The following is a 22,145-nucleotide window of genomic DNA, read 5'->3' on the forward strand; positions in this document are numbered from 1 at the left end:
AGAGCTCCTTAGCAGCATCACCTGAGGAACCCATGCCTTGAGGGGATGGGGACTCTGCCAGTAATTCACAGCTAGAGCTTGAAGCAAGTATTTTCCCTCTTTCCCTCAGCTGTGATTTAGTTGTAAATAAAACAAATTCATTATGCTGTTGAAGGACTGGACTGGTTTGGTTGGCTGGTGGCTTTGGAGGGACCCAAGCTGCAGGGTTTGGAGCCTGGGCACAGCTAGGATGTGGTTGATGAGCTGCCCCTGAGCAGGGCCATGTCACACCCAACTCCACCAGCTTAAATTGCATTGGGTACAGGTTCTTTTTCTCTGCTGGGAAAGAGTGGCTAGAAGAGGCAGAAGGTGCTGTGCTTTGGTTGCCCATATCACCTGATGTGCTGAGAGGTGAGGTTTGCTTTCTTGATATGATGCTTTTTTTGCTGGGAAGTCAAAACACCTTTGGGAAAGCAAATATCTCCTGTAGAGAAACAGAGCTGCTGTGTTCTGGTAGTTTATAGCTTTCCCTGCCCTGCTGGTGGTCATGCACGAATTAAGACAAGTGGGGAATTTTCCACTAGCAAAACTTGTCTCTGCTGCTGCCCTGTGCTGGCAGTGCCCACTTTACAGCCTCCAACCTATAGGTGTTTGGCTCTGCAACACTGAGGACTCATCCAAAGGAGCCCTGGTCAACAGGTCCTTGTCTGCAGGCCAATGCTGTAACAAAGGGTCAGACGGGTGAAGGAAAAAGAGCTGTGCTTTGGCCTGAAGTTTTCTGGACTAGATCTTACTTATTGTTTTTCTCATTATAGAGAAAGAAACATATATATATATATATATATATGTTTCCATATATATATATATGTTTCCACAGAGCCTGGGTTTTCCTAAAGGAATCAATACCAACCATAAGTTACAAAGTATTGACTATATCAAAGTTCTGATTTTTCTCCTGGGTACTTCAAAGCAGATGGAAAATGCAGCAGGTGCTGATGATGTTTTTCTGCCCTTGGGAAAACTTGTCACAGTAACCTGTTTATCTTGCTTATTTTGACATTTTACTGCCTGAAACTGCTCTGTAGCATGTAGGGTGGTTAGAGGTGAAGTCTTACAGATTAATTTATACTGGAACAGCTGAAAATCAATAAGCTACAAGCAACAAAGAAAAATGTCTGGTTTGTGTATGTGGAGGAAGGCTTGTGTTTTTATTTTTACTGAGGCGATACCAGGAAATGCAGGGGTTTGCACTTTGTATGTTAGTGATTGGAGAGTGTAAAATGAGCTTTCCTTTAGCTGCCATGTATACGCTTTTCCTTTACTTTTTCAATAGGTGATGAAACCCGTTTATTTTTGGCATGTTCTTAGGACTGCATAGAAAAGTAATTTGAAAGTTGGTCATATGGATGCCGAAGGATTCCTATGCTCAGCAGTTTTAAAAAGTGAGGTTTGTAGAAGATGAAAGGCAAGGCAAATCCTGCTGGCTGGTCTGAATGAGTCCAACAGGAATAGGTACTGCTCTGTGCTGTTGTTTGCCTGGCTCTCTAAGAGCCCAATAATAGGGATGCTTCTCCCCTGCTGAGCCTATCTAGGACCCTAGACTGGAGAGATTTGGGCAGGCTCTATTCTAAGAAGGAAATAAAAAGTTTGATTGTAACTGTGGGTCCCTGGGCTGACAGATTGTGTTGTTCCAGTTGCCAGACATTTCCCTCTCTGTGTTCTCTGATGCTAAAATTTTGGAAAGCGAAGAACTCCTGCCCTAAGAGGCAGCATCTTGTAAGTGTTTGTAGCTGGTTGCTTGACTTGGAGCTTGCTCATGGGTATTGCTGATTGAGGAACTACTGTTACATACAAGTGAGCTGGGTTGGAGCAGCATAGTCTGGGATGGTAATTGCACAATGTCTAAATCTTCAGGCTTTTGTGGTAACCAGGCTTTTGGATTAGGAATGAATTGCACCTCTCAAATTGCGCTGTCATCTAGGGCTGCAGCATAGAGAACTTGCAGACTGGGATGGACATGGGATGGCCTTCTTGCAGCGATTTCTATAGCTCTTTTCAGTTCCGAATGCTTGTCCCTTGTTTTGGTTATAACTCTGACTTCACTGCACAGTTGCATCTGAAATTCACCTTTTAAGTAAAATGAATCCCCAACAGCTGTCTGAATTCAGAGCTTTCAGCTGAGAGGGGTATGGCTCACTGTTTAACAGAAAGTAATACTGGCCATTAAACCTCTCAGCTGCTAATTAAATGGACTATGTTGTGTGTAAATAAATCCATATTTTCATTTTGCAGCCAGACAGAATTTCATTAAGACACTTTAGTAGCTGTAAAGAGCAGAAGCTAGCATTTTGGGGTATTCTGGGTTTAGTGCTTGTATGTTATCTTATACTGATTACTAAGTACTTTAATGATATGTCTAGTAGAATTTATTTTTGCTTTGGCAGGGGTATTAGGATGATAAATAGCTCAGCAGAGTAAAATTCAGCTGAGCTCAGAGGTGGTGCTTGGATCTTTAAGTCTGCAATCACTGCAGTTATTAGAAGAATATGTAAAAAGAGAAGATAACTTTGTACACAGCTCTATTTGTCAAACATTGCATATCAAATACTGATTTAAACTGCAGTTTCTTTATACAGTCAATTCAGAAAGGCTCCTTTTTACCATAGCTTCTCTGTCTGTAGCTTTTCGATTAGTAGCTGGTATTGACTTTTTCTGTTTTGTGTCAACTTGAAGAGTGGAGGCTGTGTAGTGGCTGAAGCAGGGGACTGACGAGAGGTGACAATTTAGGGTATCTTGCCTTTGTTCTTGCCTCTTTCTCACTTGTTTTGTGACCTTGAAATGAAGCATGCTATATTTTTTTGCCTTTGCTACATAGGTGTAGTTAATTACACTGCAAAGCACTGAGGAATTGACAAGTAACATTTATCTAAGGGAATTTCACAATGCTTTAATTTGCCATGTGATTTCTTTCTTTCTCATTAACCCTGCTGAATAAGGACCTTTGAAATGAAAATCAGAGTTGGACATCATTCTTAGAAGTGTAGAGGCCTGAATAAGCCAGTTGCAACAATGTTTTGCAGACCCCTTTGTTATATATTGGCCTGGGACAAAATCCAGGACTTGGGTACTGGGTAACAGTTCTTACACTGTTGCTGTCTCCTGTTTTGTGGTTTTGGTTGTGGAGGTTTTGGTTGTTTGGTGTCGTAGCTTGTTGTTTTGGTTTTCTTTTGTTACTGATGTGCTTCCCTGTGTATAGGGATGGGGGGGAAACCCCAAACACCATGTGGCAGAAAATCGCTGATAACAGAAAAGCGTGAAGAAACAAAGCTTGCTGAGTTTTGATCTGGTGTTCTAGCTCATGATTTCCCCCTGAACACTGTGTATGAAAAGCAGGAATATGTGCGCTTTGCTATTGATGCTTCGTGTCTAGGTTGGGTAAGGGTTTGCTTGGGAGGATAATAACTTCTCAACAGCAGGTGTGGCAAAAGGAAGATGTTACCTTAGCAAGACACTTGGATGTCAAACACTGTGCCCAGAAACATCCCCAGGTACCCCAATGTGGTCGTGATCTGTTCAGCCTTGAAAAGAGTAGGATCCTTTTGTCTGTAACACAGAAGTGTTGTGAGAATGGTCAAAAGCAGTGGGAAAAAGACAAACAGGACTTGCCTGCCATATTTGATTTGCTTAAATGTGCAATTATCAGTAACACTGACCATAACCAGGCAAGCTAATTCATAATTTCCCTTGTGATATTTGCTGAGTTGTTTTAATGCAGACATAAGACTGACTTTGTTCATTTGGTGTACATACTAATGTGTAGTGTCTATCTGTGGTGTATTGTAGCCATTGTGGTATCTCAAATGAGCCAGTTTTCTTTGCGAAAATTGTTAGCAGTAATGAAACATTATCTGATTTTATGCAATACTATTTGATCATACTGAGTAACTCTCTCTCCAGAGCCTGGGTTATGCATACCTATTTGTGGATTAAACTCCGACTGTAAGTGTAACAGGGAGAAAACAGTAGGTCTGACTGTTTTTGTTTGTTTCCCAGTACAGTGAGCAAGACTAATTTCACAGAGATCTCTGGTTACATTAATGTGACACTAGTATCGGAAGAGAACTGGGCGCAATGCAGTAGGATATGGTTGGGATTTTTTAAATCAATTAGAAATTAAACCTCTTGGGGTTTTTCTAAGATATTAATGTTCAGCTGGGATGGGGGCTAAGGATTTAGCTGGAGTTGGCATGCAGAAGCGGCAGCCCTTTTAAGAAAGCTGCAGTCTCCATGAGGCTGGAGGTCAGTCTTTCCCACTATACTGATTCCTTCCGGTATAAAAATTCAGTTCTGTATTCTACAAAACTATGTTGAGTCTGAATTGAATAGTCTTAAAACTAATGACTGGAGAGAGAAATCCGAGACACTGCATTAATATATATATATAAAAACACAGGTATATTGTTACTGCTGGAGTCTTTCAGTTAGAAGAAATGTAGCAGGCTGTTGCGTGAACAACTGAGTGATGCATTTAGGTGGGAAATGTTTCATCACTTTAGAATAGAATCATCTAGGTTGGGGAAAAATGTTTAAGATAAATGACTCCAACTGTTAACCAAGTCCACCACTAAACATGGCCCTAAGGGCCACATCTACACAGCTTTTAAATACCTCCAGAGATGACTCCACCACTTCCCTGAGCAGCCTGTTCCAGTGCTTGATAACCCTTTCGGGGAAGAATACTGCTGTTGTGCTGGTAAAGAATAATTAACATGATGATATTCCTTTCTGCAAAGGGAAATGCAATCACTTCTTCATTTGACTTACTTTTGATAACAATCAGGTGAGATGAAGGTATGCTATTTTATGCCCTCTATTCTGTTAACAGTGGAGGATATAATTCAAAGGGGAATTAACACAAAGTCTGCAAAGCTGAACAGTGATTGCTCTGAGAGCTCCCTGGTTATGGGATCTATGTCCTTGGTCAGTCCAGAGCTCTGCAGTCACATATACCACGAGCACCATCTCCCTGGCTTGGGACTGATGGCGTGGCCTGGGGGATGACTTCTACCACGGAGTCCTTCACAGCTGTGGGTTAAGCCCAGACTCAGTGGCAAAGTATGAGACTGAAAAGTCCTTGATTGCAGTAAGCATTACTGGGGAACAACTAAAACCAGCATTTTTCTCAGAATAAGTCAAAAGCACAGCACAACACCAGCTACCAAGTAGGAGAAAAATAACTGTTACAGCTGAACTTGGGACAACAGTGCATAGTACTGCTTGGGAAAATCTGTGGAACAGGCTTTGATAGCCAGCCAAACCCTGGTCAGTGGTCATGTTTATTTTTAGGTTTTTTTCTTGTCAGGCAAGAATGGGCTTGGGAGTCTAGTGATAGGAAATGGGGATTAAGGAATCTGGAGGAAGACTGAAAAGTACCAGGGTTACTTCTCCCGTCTTGTCTCCACTTCTGTCCCACTAGCTGCATCTGGCCAGCTCCAGATTGAAGGGGTGCCTGAGCATGAGTGACCTGGTGGCTCACTGTCATAGGACTCTAGCAAAGCTGAGTGTGAGCAAAATTATGACATACCAAGCAGGTATTTGTAGTGGAAAAATTGCATTTATTGATTACTTTTCAGGGTGAATCAATCTTAAAAAGAAGAGCAAAATAAGGCTCTTCTTATTATACTATCACTGAGACTTGAGCAAACTGCCGTTGTAGCAATTACCATACTTTGGAGTTCTTTAGGCTGCCTATTAGGCAAGGTTAAGAGATGAAACCATTTGTTATTTCTTTTACTATCTAAATAATAGAAATTCTATGTCCTGTAACACTCAGTAGAGCTAGGCTCCTCAAAAAGATCAGAAGCCCAATTGTTCCTGCTCTGTATTATATTTCATGATAAAGAAGCAGCATTTCATGAAAGCCTGGTGGGATTTTTAGGTCTCATTAGTTTTGTGTTGATTTAGAGAAAGCCTGGAAACAGGCCTACAGACTGATAGCATGGACTTGATTTATGTGGAGTTGTTCTGCACATTTAGAGCTTTAAAGCAAAATGATGAGCCCATGCTGTGCTTGATCCTTATCACGGTGTGGATTCCTCTTATAAATATGACATGTGACATGGAGCTCTTGAGACATGATGAGAAGTCTTGTGGTTAACATAGCAGGAAGCTGGAGCAGATCCCATCATGGATGATGTTTAACTCAGCACCTCAGTTTTGATGTATTTGTACACAGGTACAAATAATGTAGGTGCCCAGAGTTGAAGCCTCATTGAAATACAGGTCACAGAGCCCAGCAGTGTTATTTAGAGGCATTACCTTCTGAATCTTTGGCGTCTGATCTTGGAGGGTCCTATGATCTCTTCTGACAAATGAGATGGAGGTGGTTGTTTTGTGCAAAAGATGCTCAATGATCCCAATCTTGGCTCTACTGTGCCCAAATTTATAAACCCCTATTTGTATTTGAGTAGACTATTCTAGCTCTGGTGAGGAGACATGTAAATTCCTGGAGTAGCCTGAAGTCCTCTGTTAATGAGCACCATAAACTAAAGGGAAAGAACATTTTAGAGAAGGCAGGAGGCACAAAACCTGGTGATTTCTACAAGTGCAAGGTCTGTTGGGGTAGGCAGAAAGTGTTCTCTGAAGCAGTTGTGGTGTTTTAGCCCTGCAAAGCCACTGATTATGGCTTCCCTCTGGCATGCCCTGGTCTTAGTGGGATGTTGAGGGGAAAGGATGGATGTAGCAGAATAAGAAGAAGCCCCAAGTAACCAAAAGCTTGGTTTGGTTAAAAAGTACCAAAGTACCAAAAAGGTTGGTACTTCAATACAAACCTTGATTCCCAAGAATCTTGTAACTTGCCTGTAAAACAAGTAAATAGCTGTTGTCTTGTTACACTGAGGAATTATCTTGAAAATATTCATACCTTCACCTCCCTCTTTCTTGTCCTTTCCTGCCAAGCCCTCCGTTAACACTCCTTCAACAGCTTATGCATACTGCAAGCAAGCAGAGTTCATCTTGGCAGGAGGAACCTACAAGAGGCCACCCTCATCCTGTCTGTGTCCCCACCACTCATAATGGCAGGTAGCTATGTCACACAAAACATCATAAGCAGAAAACCTCTATCTTAAAGCCAGAAAGGAAGTAGTTCCCTTTCTAGGTCCTAGAAGGTTGTTTTAGGGCCTTTCTTAGTTTCCGATCAAAATGGAAAGTTGCCTGTGTACCTGGCTGCATACCTTGTCCGTATGTTCGGACAAGTTAGGTGCTTTAGAAAAGGAGAAAAAACTGATGTCAGTCAATAGAGATGTCTAAGAAATGTAATACTTAAAAAAATATATATACAAAATATAAATATATATATAAAATTCTATATATATATAAAAAATACAAATATATATATAAACTTATGCTTGTATTTGTACTGTGGAGATATCTGTATGTAATACTGACAGTGTTATTGAGACAAACCAAATATTCTCTAGAGAATCTATACTTTTGTATAAGTTTCCTTTCATTAGCTGCTAATAACACTTTCTTTGCATAATTATGTTGAGTTGCTACATTCTGTTACCTGAAAGAAGGATCGATTCTTGCTGTGTTCTTGCAACAATATCCAGTATTATTAGGCTTGAACTTAGCCGAGCCTTGGGTTCTGTTCCATTGCTGGTATTAAGTGATGTCAGCTTTCACTTTGTGAATCTCTGACTATTTGGATGTGTTTATATATATACAAAAGTACTGAATGCCTGTCTAAAGCATCATGTCACTGGGGTCTGTGGGAAGCACCAGGATCTCTTGTGAAATACCTCAATTAGTTTTGTCTTTCATGTTGACATCCTAAATGCTAGACTTGAGGTATGTACTGGAAGTTTTTCCCCTTTTTTGTCAAAACAAAACAATTTCTACGGAGCAGAAGAAAAGCAAATGCTAATTAAAACTAACAAGTCTAATTGATGTCACCTATTTCATACAGAACTAAAAAAAACAACTAAGAAAAATACATTCTGCCCTGGTTGAAGTTGACTGAAACTTGATCATTGAAATCTATGGCACAGAGTGAAGACCCCTGTTCTGCTTTTTCAGTTTCTGGAGGTAGTCTTTCCATCATTTCAGAGAGCAGATCTGCTGCCTATAGAGAAAAGACAGCAATCCCACTCTCCAAGCATGCTTGCAAAGCTGTTGTGCTGTACTTGGCTTGGAAGTGTGTGGTGGCAGACCATCTTTGACCAGGTTTGATCCCACAGGGTAATCTCTACAGATTGCACACGTAAGTATTGAAAGTCGTAGTCATCAGCTGTGTGTCACCACAGTGCCCTAGGCACGCAGGAGGAGCCACTTGTTTAAGCCTCACAGTCTGTAGTCTGCATTTCCCATGCCAGTGCAGGCAGAGAAGTGAATCCAGCTTCCTTCAGTTGCCGTTTGGCTGGTGGATAAAACAGGCACTACCCACGGAGTACTAGCTGCTGGCACAGCTGACAGAAGTGTTCAAGCTTTCCCGGTGTAGCTGGGGTTTGGATGGATGATAATCACTTCTTTCCCTTTCTGAGAGGCAGAAGGTGGAGCAAGCACCTAAGCATTATAAAAACCTAAAGAATTTTTCAGTTTGGATCTGGTTTTCTTCCATCAGAGCACTGAACTGTTTCCAGTGCATCCTGGTATTATGCTGTTGGTGTTCTGTTGAATGGCCCAATAAGAAGTAAACACTTAGTTGATAAGGTGCTTGCATTATGGTGGGACGTGTAGATGCTAAGAATATTATTTCCTGTGTGGACAGACATCTTGCATTCAGTGCAACCCTAGCATGCATCTACCTTTATAAATATGAGGTTATATTAGATATACTCTGATCATGTCTTAAAGGACCATGGCTTTTTACTTTCTCCAGATCAAGTCTGGTTGTCTGATTGGCATGAACAAACACATTGCTTTCCTTTGGGCTTTTATTTTATTTAATTTTTTATTATGGGTTTAAATAGAAATAAAATCCTTCCTTTAAACAGAAATAAAATCCCTGAACTCTTGCAGCTTATTTTGGTGGCTGAAGCAGGTTGGCTGTCTGTGCCTTGTGAATGAACTTCAGACTAATAGCTGAGCAATTTTGGTAATAGAATTTGTACTTGTTGGCTAAAAATACACTTGTAAACAAGCCATTCAGAGCATGAAACTTGTAAGAGAAGCTCCATGACACACTGTAGGGAAGCAGGCTGGTATAGTCTGTTTTGATGGATGAGACTTTTAAGAGTATTTCGGCAGCAATGTGCCCCACATCTGGCCTTCATTCCTCATTTATAAAACACAGTCTGCTCACACCACAGAAGCCCAGGCACAAAAATCTAGCAGGGCTAGTGCCAGTTCCAGTTCCACACAAGTGAAATCTCACTTTGCTACATTAGACTGAGAAAGCTTCTTTAGCAACCTGTGTTAGCAGCTACTGAGGCCCCAGTACTACAGCAGAAGTCTAAGAAACAGTACTTCTCTCCTGAGCTGTTTGGTTGTGCCTTCCGCACCCCTAACAGCTTGACTTCAGGCTGGTTTTTTTAAAGACCTCTATATCAAGATCAAGGGAGGGTTTTTGTTTTGCCCTTCAAATGCCAGAATTACATCAATGGCTTGGATTTAGTTGAAAACTTAGGAAGGAAATGGGAGAGGTTGGACAGAAAGCAAAGACTTGTTTTTCTCTACCAGTTTTCAAGTTGGAGCTAATAGTCTCCTGATAGAAGGTTTAAAAGATAAGCGTAGGGTCGGACTTTTTTGCATGGGGTGAGAGAACTTCCTAGGGTCTGTGGCTTTTACATTCTGAATACTTTTTGGCCTGACCCCACCATACTTAAGACTACTTGAAGCTCAAAGTGCAGATGGCTGTGACAGCATTGTGCTTGTGGCACAGGAAAGTGTCCTGAAGGAGAAGTTGATTAGAAAAAGAGGAACTGAAGTGCAGAAAGGACGTAAACACAGACAGCAATGTCCTTGTTTTGCAATTTGTGTTACCCAGCTGGCACAGGAGCAGAGAGGACAGGCAGGGAGGATGTGATGTTCGTGGCACAGGGTGGCTTGCAGCATGCACACTTCTTTAAGAAGAAATGACCATTCAAGGCCGAAGGATATGATGTGTGGGAACACCCCATGTGCACAGCACAGGGTGTCTCTCTGTCTCTAAGGGGAGGGTTTTTTTTCCTTTGTTTCTACATAAGATCAAGTCTCTGCAGATTATATTGCAATGCTAGTAGGTGAGTTTATTGTTCAATACTCATGTTCTCTCATAAACATAGGATTAATGTGTCTGATGATCAGGGTGCTAAGGAGTTCTATGCCTCACTGATTGGGAGTTAAACACAAAACTAAAATGCGAAAGAAGGCTGTACAGGTGAGGAAATGCTGATGTGTACTACTAGTAAGGGTGGATATATAAAGATATTTCCTGTTTTTCTTTCCTCTTTACTTTCTGTATTTCCAGGCCAGTCACTCAGAAATGAGGTTTTGAAAGGATGTTTCATTTAAATATTTCCTTTTTCTTCACCAGCCTTTCATTTGCAAGTCCCTGGAATTGGTTCACAGCACTGCAGGTGATAGATGAAGTCTCCAGAATGTATAAATTACACTTATAAAAAAAACTGTATTCCCTAAGGAAATGAGACTAATTCAGATTCTTTGAGTTTTAAGAGTCAACTGAATGCACAAGCCCAGGTGTATTCATTATGTTTTATAGACCCTTTTAATCTTCAGCATGTTCAGCAATTGCTGTTTGATGCAAAAATATTCCCTCTTCTCCCTCATTAGAGCTTACCTTTCTGATTTGCAATTTCCCAGCGATGTAAACCCAGCTCTCACTGGAGTGTGTTATTTGTGGAATAAATAAAAGGGCAGAGAGAGAGATGAGTGGCCTGGGGCAGCCCCTTGCCTTAGTGGGCACACACAGGTGTGAGGTGCCTGGGGAGCTGTGATGGCATCAGAAGGGTGCGGGTGAGTTCAGGGAATGGCAAAAATGAGGAAAGCAACAAAATGACTGCAGTCAGAGGAAATTGGTCAAGACAGCATGAAACTGCCTGGGGCCCTCCTCTGCATGCACGGTGGTTTGGGCTAGGAGTCCTCTCCCCTTATAGATGGTAACTCAGAGGCTGGGGGCGAGCTCATGGAGCACTCCACCAAGCTCTAGAGCCAGCTGTTGGTGAAGCCTTACAGAACTTGTTCTTTGTGTCTTTCCAAAACCCATGTGAGGATGTTCCCATTCTTTAGCAAGCCCCTGTCAATGTTCTGGATGAGACACTTACAAAGGTGTTGAAATAGCATAGGGCTTGCACACCTTTTCCTTGTGTGCCTGTTCACGTACCTTACCCTATGATATGTCTCACAGTTTTCCCCTGCAACATTTTTACTCTTCTATTTCATGCTGGATTTTGTGGACTCACTCCTGATGCCAGTGTTGGTAAAGAGAAGTAACAACAGCCAAATATTTTCTTTTCCTGCAGCACATTGCAGCAAGGAGGCACAGGAGGTTTGACTCCTAATCGCCCTGCAGCTGACCCCACTCTCTTGGGAATATTGCTTTGACACCAAAAAGGGGATGTGTTTGGCACATGGACAATCCTCTAGAAACAATACAGTTCTTTCAAGATCTGTCTCTGGGTCCTCAGCCTCTGTGAGTCCTTTCAAGATGTCAGTGTGGGGAAAAAACTGACTTCATGCAGAAAACCCTCTGGATTCATGCAGAAGCAAAGGGGAAGCAGAGCTGTGGGTAGAAGAGGTCCGTCTGTTAAAGCCTCCAGTGAGAGCAGTGTGCTGCTATGGTCCTTGAGATAACATTTGGGTGAAATCTGCCTTGGCATCGTTCTGCAGAAACTGTGGCATTGAATCAGAGCTGATACAAACCAGAGCAAAGCATGGTTGAGTATGTGTCGACTGCTTTTCAAGCCACAAAGCTGCTCAGCTGAATGTAGCCAAGAGAAATGGCATGCCTCAACATAGCATATAAATAATTGTATAGGAAGCTTAGTTCTCCCAAGCCATATTATTCCATTAATCTGTCATTATATGCAAGTGCTTCATCTTTCAGACTTTAGTCCTGCCAAAAGTCCTCACACATGGAAACACTCTCACTGAAGGCAACCAGATGATTGACATGACTGAAGGGCTGTGGGAGCTCTAGTAACAGCCTGATTTACGGCAGTATTACTTTTGTAATCTCTGCACACTGGGAAACATCCAAATCCAAATTGCCTCAGCTGTTTTTGAGGGACTTTCCTACTGTTCCTACTAGGAATGAATGAAACTACAAATCTTTTCTGAGGCTGCTAATTATCTGTGCCCACTTACTCCTATCAGCGTTATTAGGGAGGTAATTGTCGGGGGCTGAAAAAGTTCCAGTCTCCTGAGTTGCTGCTTTCCAGAGTGTCAGCCCAGGTATGCATCATAACACATAATAATAGAGTCATTCCCATAAGCGATTGCAGCTATTAGTGCACTAACACTGTTAGTGCAGGACAAGGTAGCTGAAAAGGTGATAGGAGAGCACAGCATGCTTCAAACAATATATCCCTGGCTCATTTAGATGTTCAAGGATACTAAAGCTTTTCTAACTGAAATTGTAGCATGCTTGTATGGGACCTAAACAGTCTCTTACAGTTAGGGAAATTATCCTGATATTAGGAATTAGCAGGAAATATTACCTGTGAGGAAAATTGATATTTTTAGGAGAAGAAATATTTCTTCTTTATCAGTGCTGCCTACTTGCCCCATGTCAGCCAGTGTGTCCTGTATTGTTGGTGCCTATGGACTACAGCAGCCATGCATCTCTGGCTCACTAGAGTACCTGCCTTCACGGTGCTGGGCTCCTGCTGTGTTTTGTTCAGTGTTGACCCATCTGGGTCCATCCAGAGATCTGCATACTGTAGTGGGAGCAGCCTTTGTGTGGCATCAATATCGCAGTAAAGCTGCAGAATTAGATTCCAATCTTACTAAATTGGTTAACAAGATTAATGTTACAGGGGTATGCAGAGCCTCCCATGCTGCGTTGAGAAGGGAAGCCTCAGGAGCTGCTATATAGTGATGTTTGGGACCACCAGCTTGATTCCTGCCTTGTCTCCCTAATGTAAGCCTATAGGGAGGGCTGCTGTTCTGCCATATTCTGAATTATAGCACCAGAATATGACTGTGTTACTGCCCACTGCCTGAGATGTAGTAGCTGACCACCTGAGTGCTCTTAGCTGACTGCAAATACTGTCTTTGAGTTTATATAAGCCTTGAGTTACAAGCAGACACTGTAATAAATACAGGGTTATATCAGAGTGAGAAGGGATCAGCACTTTCCCATATGGCTTTCACAGTCATGCCTCATCTGTACTCTTTCTACGTCTTCTTGCATTCAGATGCTGGTGTTGAGGTAGAAGAGTATGAACATGAATGCTGGTTCCAATTGAAAATCCTATTGGAGAAAAAGGGTGTTAGACTTTTTCCCCAAAGTAGCCTTCTCTCTGTTTTCATGGTTGTGTAAGGCTGCTAACTTCCTTATGATGTTCCATTTAAAGTGTTAATTGGAGGTAAGAAGGGGATTTCATGCCCTAAATCTAACCTTATGCCAACCCATATGAAGCAACCACAGGAGCTGGTTGGTGAGTTAGTAAATACAACCCAGAGCTGGTCCCAGGTCATCCTCACTGATGCGGTTTTCAGAGAGGGAAAATGGGAGTTCTAGAGCAGGAAAAGTTGGAATGTGTAGGTTGGGACCACAAGACCTGAGATGACAACATGATGAAATGAATCACAACTGCATATGAAGGTGTGCTGAAAAAGAGAGTAGTAACTACAGGAAGAAATGGGCAGAGTGCTGATTCCCATCCACTTTTATGAAGCAGATGTGTCAGGGCTGATCTTTTCTTGGAGGGACTGCTGGTTCAGCTCTGCTGACCCACTAGGATGTTCCAAATGGGTTTATGGCTAACTTTATGTTGTGTGAGGAAGACTAAGGGCTTTTGAAACTCATCACAACATCTCATTCAGAGTGCAGAAGAAATCTCCCAACACCTGCATGAAAGTAATAACAGCCCTTTCACGCTCCCAAACCAATGGTAAATTTTTCACTCTCAGGGAGCTATAGGAATGTTCCAGGAGGATCTGGAGTTTGATATGATATGTGGACAGCCTGAGACCAGGTTTCCAAAGGAAAGCCCTGAATCTGAAGATGATGCCAGCAGAGCTGAACCTGCAATCTCTCCAAGGACCAGATCAGCCCTGCCACATCTGCTTCACAAAAGCAGATAGGAAGCAGCACTCTGCCTATTTCTTCCTGTAGTCACTACTGCGGAGGGCCTTGGTGATCTGCAGAGTCACAATGAGTGTCTTCAGCCCTTCCTGCAGAACACAGCTCTAGCTTTCTGAAATCACCAAAGTGCAGTGCATGCGCACTGGATGAGAAAAGGAAATGCTGGCAATTTCTTTATATCTCACTAGGAGGTATTCAACAACTGTTTTTGTGATAGCTGAAGTCTTTGCAGGGTGTCCAGCCTTTGCTTTGTGGTTTCCTTCTCTGCCCTGAAGACAGGGCCATCAGCGATCTTATGGTGTTTTCCTGAGTGACCCGTGCTTGGATGGAGGGGACAGGCGGGTGCAGATTATCCTCTGTGTTTAAGGGATCAGTAGTGCTTGCTTTTTCCTGGTCTACAACAACAGTCTGACTGTTGAAATCACGTCTCTGAATTTGTAATACTTCTCACAGCAAATAGAGCATGAAGAGACCTCAGTTGCTCTTTCGTCTTTGTAACCTCTCTAAAATTTTCTGAAAGAGGCACAGACCATAACTTAGAAGCAAACTGCACTCAAGGCTATGTTTGTCTTTCAGTGAAGCCTTTGAAGCTGTTGCAACTTTGTCTATAGCTAGTCTCGGTTCTTCTGGCTAGAGAGGGGAAGGGCTGTGTCTGAGAAGCGTAAGTCAAAGCGGGAAGGGATTACGCTCTTTCCTGAAAGCCATCTTTCCCTTCAGAATCTGGGATATGGGCATCCAGCCTCATGGAAGACTCTTACAGAGATCTGCTGGTCCATGCCATTTCACCTGTATTCATTTTATCCAATCCATAAACCCAAACATCCCCCTCCAGTACCAAAGTATCTGCTTCACAAATTCCCTGGTGTTAAAACATGACCAAACTGAGCAACAAGAACAAAATGTCTAAAACTTGTTTGATGGCATCACTCTGTGCTGCTGCCCTTGCAGGAACACTGTTCTTGTGAGCTTTTCTGCCTGCCTCAATACACAATCACTCCATTTCCAGTTTGACCTTTTTATTAAAATTAGCAGAAATCCCTGAGGCTTCGGTTAGGATTTAGCCCTCATGTGCATATAAACAGTTTAAGAAAAATGAAATGCAAAGGTTAGCAAGAAGCTTGCGGTGGCCATGTCAAGGTTTCTTATTTAATAAACAGATCTGGTCTGGGAATCATCCAAGAGAGAGGTGTTGACATTCTCATTTTCATTGCTGCATTTAAAGTTTCAACTATTTCTTAGATCCATAAAATAAGATTGTGAACACCGTAAAATAGGACCATGAGACAGTACAGTGTTATTAAGCAGGCTTTTTCCCAGCACCTCTCCATGGTGAGGGTTCCTGCAGGACTGTGACTTCCACATGGGAAACAGCTGAGGAAAGATACCCACCATCAGGTAGTAATTCAAGAAAAAGGATGAAAGCTCGAGGTCCTGAAGATGTCTGTCAAAGAAAGCAAAGGAGCTCAAACCAGTTATATAGGAAGAGGTATGAAAGGAATCTTGCTTGTACATTCAACATATAGACCCAGAGTGGACACTCTGCCTCTGACAACTGCTTCACTACTAGAGAGGGGAGAGACATCTGTTTGTTGCAGCCCATTCCAAAATAAAATTAAAATGGGGAGAAATAGAATCTTAATCAATTTATTTCCATAATTCCTATCATGCTTGTGATTTCCTTTGTCTTAGCCAAAGCTATCCTAGCAAAACTGGTATGGGGTGGCTGATAGAAAATATTTCTATATAGCTTTAGTTTCAGCAAAAAAAAAAAAAATTATCAGAAAAATTTTGTATAAGGTGTCCTGGGTTCAGCAGTAGCAGTCATTTTTCTCCTTCTTGGTAGCTGGTGCAGCACTGTGTTTTGACTTTTGGCCTGGGAACAGAGCTGGTAACACAAATGTTTTAGTGTGACCAAGGACTTTCTGAGCCTCATGCTCTGCTAGGGAGGAGGCAAAGCTGGGAGGAAGCAGAGACAGGACACCTGACCCAAACTGACCAAAGAGGTATTCCATACCACAGCACGTCATGCCCAGGATGTAACGTAGAGTTACCCAGAAGGGCTAAGGCACTACGGGGTTGGACTAGGTATCAGTCAGTGTTCGGCCGGGTGGGGTGAGGGAAGTTATCAGTCAGCAGGTGCTGAGGTGTTGTATTCTCTTCCCTTGTTATTTCCTTTATCATTATTATTACTGGTGGTAGCAGTAGTGATTTGTGTTATACCTTAGTTACTAAACTGTTCTTATCTCAACCCGTGGGAGTTGCATTCTTTTTGATTCTCCTCTCCATCCCTCTGGGAGTAAGGGGAGGGCAAGAAGGGGGGGGACGGGGACGGGGGTGAGAGAGCGACTGCGTGATTTATGGCTGACTTTGTTTAAACCACAACAATAAGGACAAAAAAAAAAAAACATGCAGAAGTTTAGTCCTAGCATGTGAAAAGGAAATGCAGTTCTCATGGCCCTTGCCATCACACAGGAAGATGCAGACATGCTCCAAACCCAAGAACATATTGCAGAGCCAAAGTGGAAAGCAAAGACCACACTCATCAATAGTTTCCAGCAGCAGAAAAGTCTTTTTTTTTTTTTCCCCTAAACAGAATGACAGCAATAGAAATCCCATCCTGTCACCTACTCACTATATTTGACATCAATAATTCAGTTTTCCCAAAATGTTTCAATAGCTCAGCACATCTTCTCCTTTACAGAAAACTGCTGTAATTTACCTGGACCAAAACAAGTAGGTTGACAAGAACCAGAGGTAAACGCTACTCTGTTGTACAGCACATTTTTAACAACTCAGATGACATTTTCTGAATTAAAAATAACTAGTAATGTAAATGATCAAAGTGGTTTGTGAAAGGGCAAACATCTGTGCTGACTGAAAAGCTTTGAAGGCACCAGTCCATTAACACTCATTAAATTGGTGATATATAGGCTTGTGCTAGGGAGCAGGCTTGTGGATGCTCTCCAGACAACTGGAGGTATGTTAATTTTCTCCCTGAAGTGCTAATAATCAGTTTAAAAGCCCTTTGGTGTATCATCATCATCTGTTCCCACCTTCTAGAAGCACAGCACCTTGGCTGGAAGATCCTACCTGCACTGGTATCATGTCCAAAGAGAGGGTGAGAGTGCATAAAGGGTGTCTGACCACCTTCTATGTGGTGTAACTTAAGACTCATGGGGTCTCATACGCAATATCTGATTTTTCAAGCACCACTCCAGTTGCCTTCCCAATTGCTTGTCGGAAAGACGAGGAGATTGGTTTGAGAGAGAAGCAGTCAGTGACAAAGGGATAAGTTTAGCAGAAAATTTCAGGCAGACCTTTTGGTCTTTGCCCAATAGGATGAAAACGTTTGGGTTTGGGGTTGTTTTTATTTATTCAAGGAGTGGAAATGTCACATTTGCAACGCATCTCAGCATGGCCCCCTTAATGCTTGGGGGTGGGAAGGCAGAAATCAGCTATGCAAGGAGGACCAAGAGGAAACTGCTGCTGTTGGGCACGCAGGGCTGGCTCACTGCAGCTCATGGATGCTTAGAGTTTTCTAGTATCTTTGTTAGTTGCATGTATAGTGCAGTTCCTATTTCACAGTTTTGTGGCACTGGATTGAAATTTAACTTGAGTTTGTATGCAGATTTTAAAGGGAGAGAAGAAGTGGCTCCTTTGACACAGATAGGAGAAAACTAGGTCTTAGGAATTTTCACAAAAGCTTTTGTGTAGATCCCTAATCTGTGAAATATAAACAGAGCGATCAAGCTGATGAAGATAAAGTCTGCTGAAGGTAGCAGAAAATGAATCTGAACATTGCCCCATGACAATGTTTCTATAAAAAAATAATTTACATATGAAAGTAAGACTTTTTCATCACTTTCTTCAATCATTCTAGCTGATTTTTTCCCATTTTGGGAAGTGCTTGCCCTTGCAATGACCCCTGAACTGGGATATTGTATTTCTATAACCCTGTTTTACTGTGGGGGAAATGGGCTGCAGGGAGCATATAGGACTCATCTGTGAGCATGTTCAGCTACAGAGAAGAGATGTGACCCTTGCAGTTGAAAACCAAAGGCTAGTCCCTTAACCCTGAGCCTGTCTCCTTTGCTTTAAGTTTATATATACATATATATAGAACTTCACTTCATCGTAGTGTATGCCTTAAGTAATGCAGACTCATTCTGCATTAACATGTGCAGGATTCACTACTGCTTACAGCCCAGGTTTAAGTGCACATTTCCACAAAACAAGGTGCATGGAGGCAAACAATTCTTTTCACTTTATAACAGGCTGTTTACTATACATCTCTAATTTAACTTAGCTCTCATGCTAGAGAGAAAGACCATATCCATCCTCTTCTGGAAAGCTGAACTTTGTAGCCTGTGGGGATAAACGATCAAGTTATAGAAGCAGAGTCCTTGTAGTTAAGCTGGGAAATCTACTGGTGAATCAAGCAAGGATGCTTTCTTTTAAAAGTTCAATCTGCTGCTGAAGCCCTGTTGTGTGCTACTGTCCCCAGAACTCAGTCCTGCTCACTCAAATGACAAAGTTAATTACTCTTGATATACAAGAGATATACTCTTGATACACAAGAGTATATCTAGAGCTTTAGCCTGAAAGCTGTAGGTGTGTAATGCATTAAGACATTTTTATTCCATCGCCTCAGGTCTTTCTCCACTCTGCACAAAAGTTCCTACTAGCATTTAAATTTAGGCAAATTAAGGGCCCACATAGAACTATTTCTTCAGTATTTCAGCACTATTTTCTAATTCCCAATTCATGCCTGAAATGGATCAAAAGTGCTAATCCTTGACAAGGCCGCCAAATGTGATGCTAGTTTATTGATGTGCTCTTTTAACAAACTTTGGTTTTTTGCCTATAAATTAAATTTAAACAGATCTTTCAAGGTCCTTCCCAATTTAGTAAGTAAAGAACAGAGATCCTTGTGCTGAAACATCTCATGTCCTTGAGTTTTCTGTACAGTATGGCTGAGGAGGGGGTGACTTGTTTTCCAAAAAGAATGTGTTTTGTGCCTTGACATGTGCCTCTTAAGGCCGTGCTGAAGCCTTCTCCATCTCACACCACCTGAGTTGTCTTGGTTCACCAGGAAGAGCACTCCAACTTCTTCCCTTCCATGACCTTTCTGCTCCTGTCTCAAGCTCTGGCACTGTTTGGTACTGTAGGTGGTTTCAAATGAGCTATCCCAGATGTGGTGTATCCATGTTAAATGTGGGAGAGGCTCTGTTGTTCTGCAGGGAATTGTTCTTGAGAACTTGTACATTTTTTGTTATTTAGAGCATTATTTTAATTTTAGTCCTATAAGTTTATGTTAGGAACATGCTTATCAAAGGAAATGTATTATTTTCAGAATATTGTAATAACGAAGCAGCAGTTTTAATCTCTGTTCTTCACTCAAGCATTTGCATACATTCACTTTCAAAAGCGTCAGGATATTATATTCAGAGCTTTCAACTCAGTAGAAACAACCACGACTTCAAGAATATAGAGACCTGTAAATCTGTAAGGAGCATTTACAATGTTACTAACTGCTACATAAACCTCAGGCTGCCCTCAGGTTAACTGAAAGCATCCTAAACCCTGAAGATATGGGGCCTTTCCAGCCCTCACCCTGAGCAGCTTCTCCTGGCAAGGGGAAAGCAAAGCAATGGGGATGTGAGCCCTCAGCCTCACATTCCCTGCAGACCACCATGGAGGCTGTGCTCAATGTCCCTTATACCTGGATGAGAGGGCTCTCCAGGAATGGCTCTGGCCTTGTGCCGTGCTGCTGCCTATGGTTGTGCCCATGCAGGACTTCCGCTGTGTCAGGGTGATCCTGGACCAAAACCAGTGCAGCTCCCAAAGGCGTATACCAGTTTATGGTACCTCCTGCTGAGGTGGAAGCTCATTTTCAGAGGTTATTTGTGGCATTTAAGTGCTCATTACAATATAGCATGGATGTGCGTCTCTTCTGCTAACACACTGCAGCTATGGTATAACCAGTGTTTCTAAACTGCTTATAAAAATGCTCTATCAGTCACAAACCTACAGACCAGCATGCATTATGGGATAAGAGGGTACTGTGACAGAGGAATGACAGGCTACTTGTATTTTGCAGGATTCATTTTCAGTTCTGGCAAGTATTGGGCACCAAACTGAGGTAGCTCCAGCGCAGCAGCCATGCTGGGACAGACTGCCCAGCTACATATGTGGATTTCCAGTATATACAAAAATGTGCCCCTATATATTAAGGTATTTTCCAACCCTAACTATTCTATGACTCTATGATAAGATTCTATATGGGTAACTTGCTACTTGCAGTATTTAATTCTGTTATGAAAACACGCAGTCACTGGTGCCAGGGCTGCCAGCTCAGCAAAACACCATAGCTCTCCCACAGCGAAAGAGACTCTCGGGGGGGCAGTTTGCAGCCTCAGACTCACCATCTGCCGGCAAAGCTCACTGTGCCAGTGCACAGATGTGCTAGCGCCGTTCTAAGATAAATAAAAATAAAATCCCATTTGTTTTCTAACTACCAAACTAACTCATTTTCAGAATTGGCTCCTGGTTTTCCATAAAACCCAAGCTATATAGGGGCCAATGATGGAAAAAATTCAGCCAAAACCATCTTCAAGGATATTACCAGGCTGAGAAGTCACTGCCCTCAGCTAAAGCACCATGCAGCTGTTATAACAGCCCCACAATTCTGCCAAAGACAGTCAGTTAAAGCACCAGGGCTGAGTGAGAAAAAGCTTTTCTAGTCAAATTGCATTTGAGACTTTGAAGACTTTCCATATTCTGGGAGAGAAAACAGTAAAACACTTCTGTGGACTGAACACAGCCTGGGGCTGACTCATTCAAACTGGACCCCTGAAAAAACTATTGAACATTCTGATTTTGACCTTGAAGTTATTCTACTACACAGAAATATGGCAGGGAAACAATTTTCTTACTTTAAAAGTCAGAATTTGATTATTTCCATTATTTCAAAACAATTCTTTATAATTTAAAAAGCTGTCATTTTTCCCAGCACAGAGTCTTGGCATTTCCTAAATTTCTTTATAATTCAAATGCTAATAATCCCAACAACTCACAAGCTTTATTTTTAGCTTGCAGAGATCCTTCACATTAATGTATCTTCTAATGTTTTACTTCAGATCGTTCATTTTCCTCCCTCAGTGAATAGCAGACTACTTCGAAATCAACACAGCTTGTTAGAAAAAAGACAAAATGCCTATTAAATTATCAAGTGCATTTCTCATCAGACTGCAGCTATCATTCTCTGGAAAGAAAAAATATAGTTTAATTGACTTCCTAGCAAAAGCAATGTTTAGACAGATGGTGCTGAGAATCATCCGACTGTTATTCTTCAAATTCTCATGTTTAAGTGACAGATACGTTTGGGAAGCATGAATAGGCAAGAGTGGGTGCTGTCTATGCTTGAGGCAGGCTGCAGAAGGACACTTGTCCCTCTGGCTACTGCCTGCTGTGAGAAACGATAGGCAGCACATCACACCCTCCCGACCCCATCAAACCCCCTTTAAAAGCAGCTTGCTTTTACTGGGCTGTATGAAAAAATACTTGTAAGGTTGTGAGGTGGTACAGAGCTGGCAGGCTGTAACTGAGCCAGCTGAGCATTGCTGAGCACCCGCATGTCCAGTTCAGAGCGCGGCACCCAGCAGTTTTGGGACCACAATGCATTCCCTCAAGGAGTCTGCATCCCCCTCTGCCACCACACAAAATAGCCTGAAGAATTTCCTAGCCAGGGGTGACTGCTTTACTGCTTGTTCATCTGAAAAGTAAGGATGCTGCAGAGGTAAAATAAGCTTTAAGGCAGGAGAGTTGAAAAAGAAGAGAAATTCAATTTCCCAAATTAAAGAGTCCATTCATAAAGTGAATAACAATACTCTGCTCATTAACAGGCATTTGTGGA

The 22,145-nt window shown here is 42.1% G+C and overlaps 1 long non-coding RNA gene across 1 annotated transcript in view; it reads left to right on the top strand.

The window, feature by feature from the left end:
• The first annotated feature begins 285 nt into the window (after window positions 1–285).
• Window positions 286–22,145, top strand: part of LOC136019455 (uncharacterized) — a 28,692-nt gene continuing 6,832 nt past the window's right edge. The window contains exon 1 of the long non-coding RNA XR_010614890.1: window positions 286–390. This is a non-coding gene — a long non-coding RNA (uncharacterized LOC136019455). The remainder of the gene's footprint in view (window positions 391–22,145) is intronic.

This window comes from Lathamus discolor, chromosome 9, assembly GCF_037157495.1.
Source record: "Lathamus discolor isolate bLatDis1 chromosome 9, bLatDis1.hap1, whole genome shotgun sequence".
NCBI classification, from domain to species: Eukaryota; Metazoa; Chordata; class Aves; order Psittaciformes; family Psittacidae; genus Lathamus; species Lathamus discolor.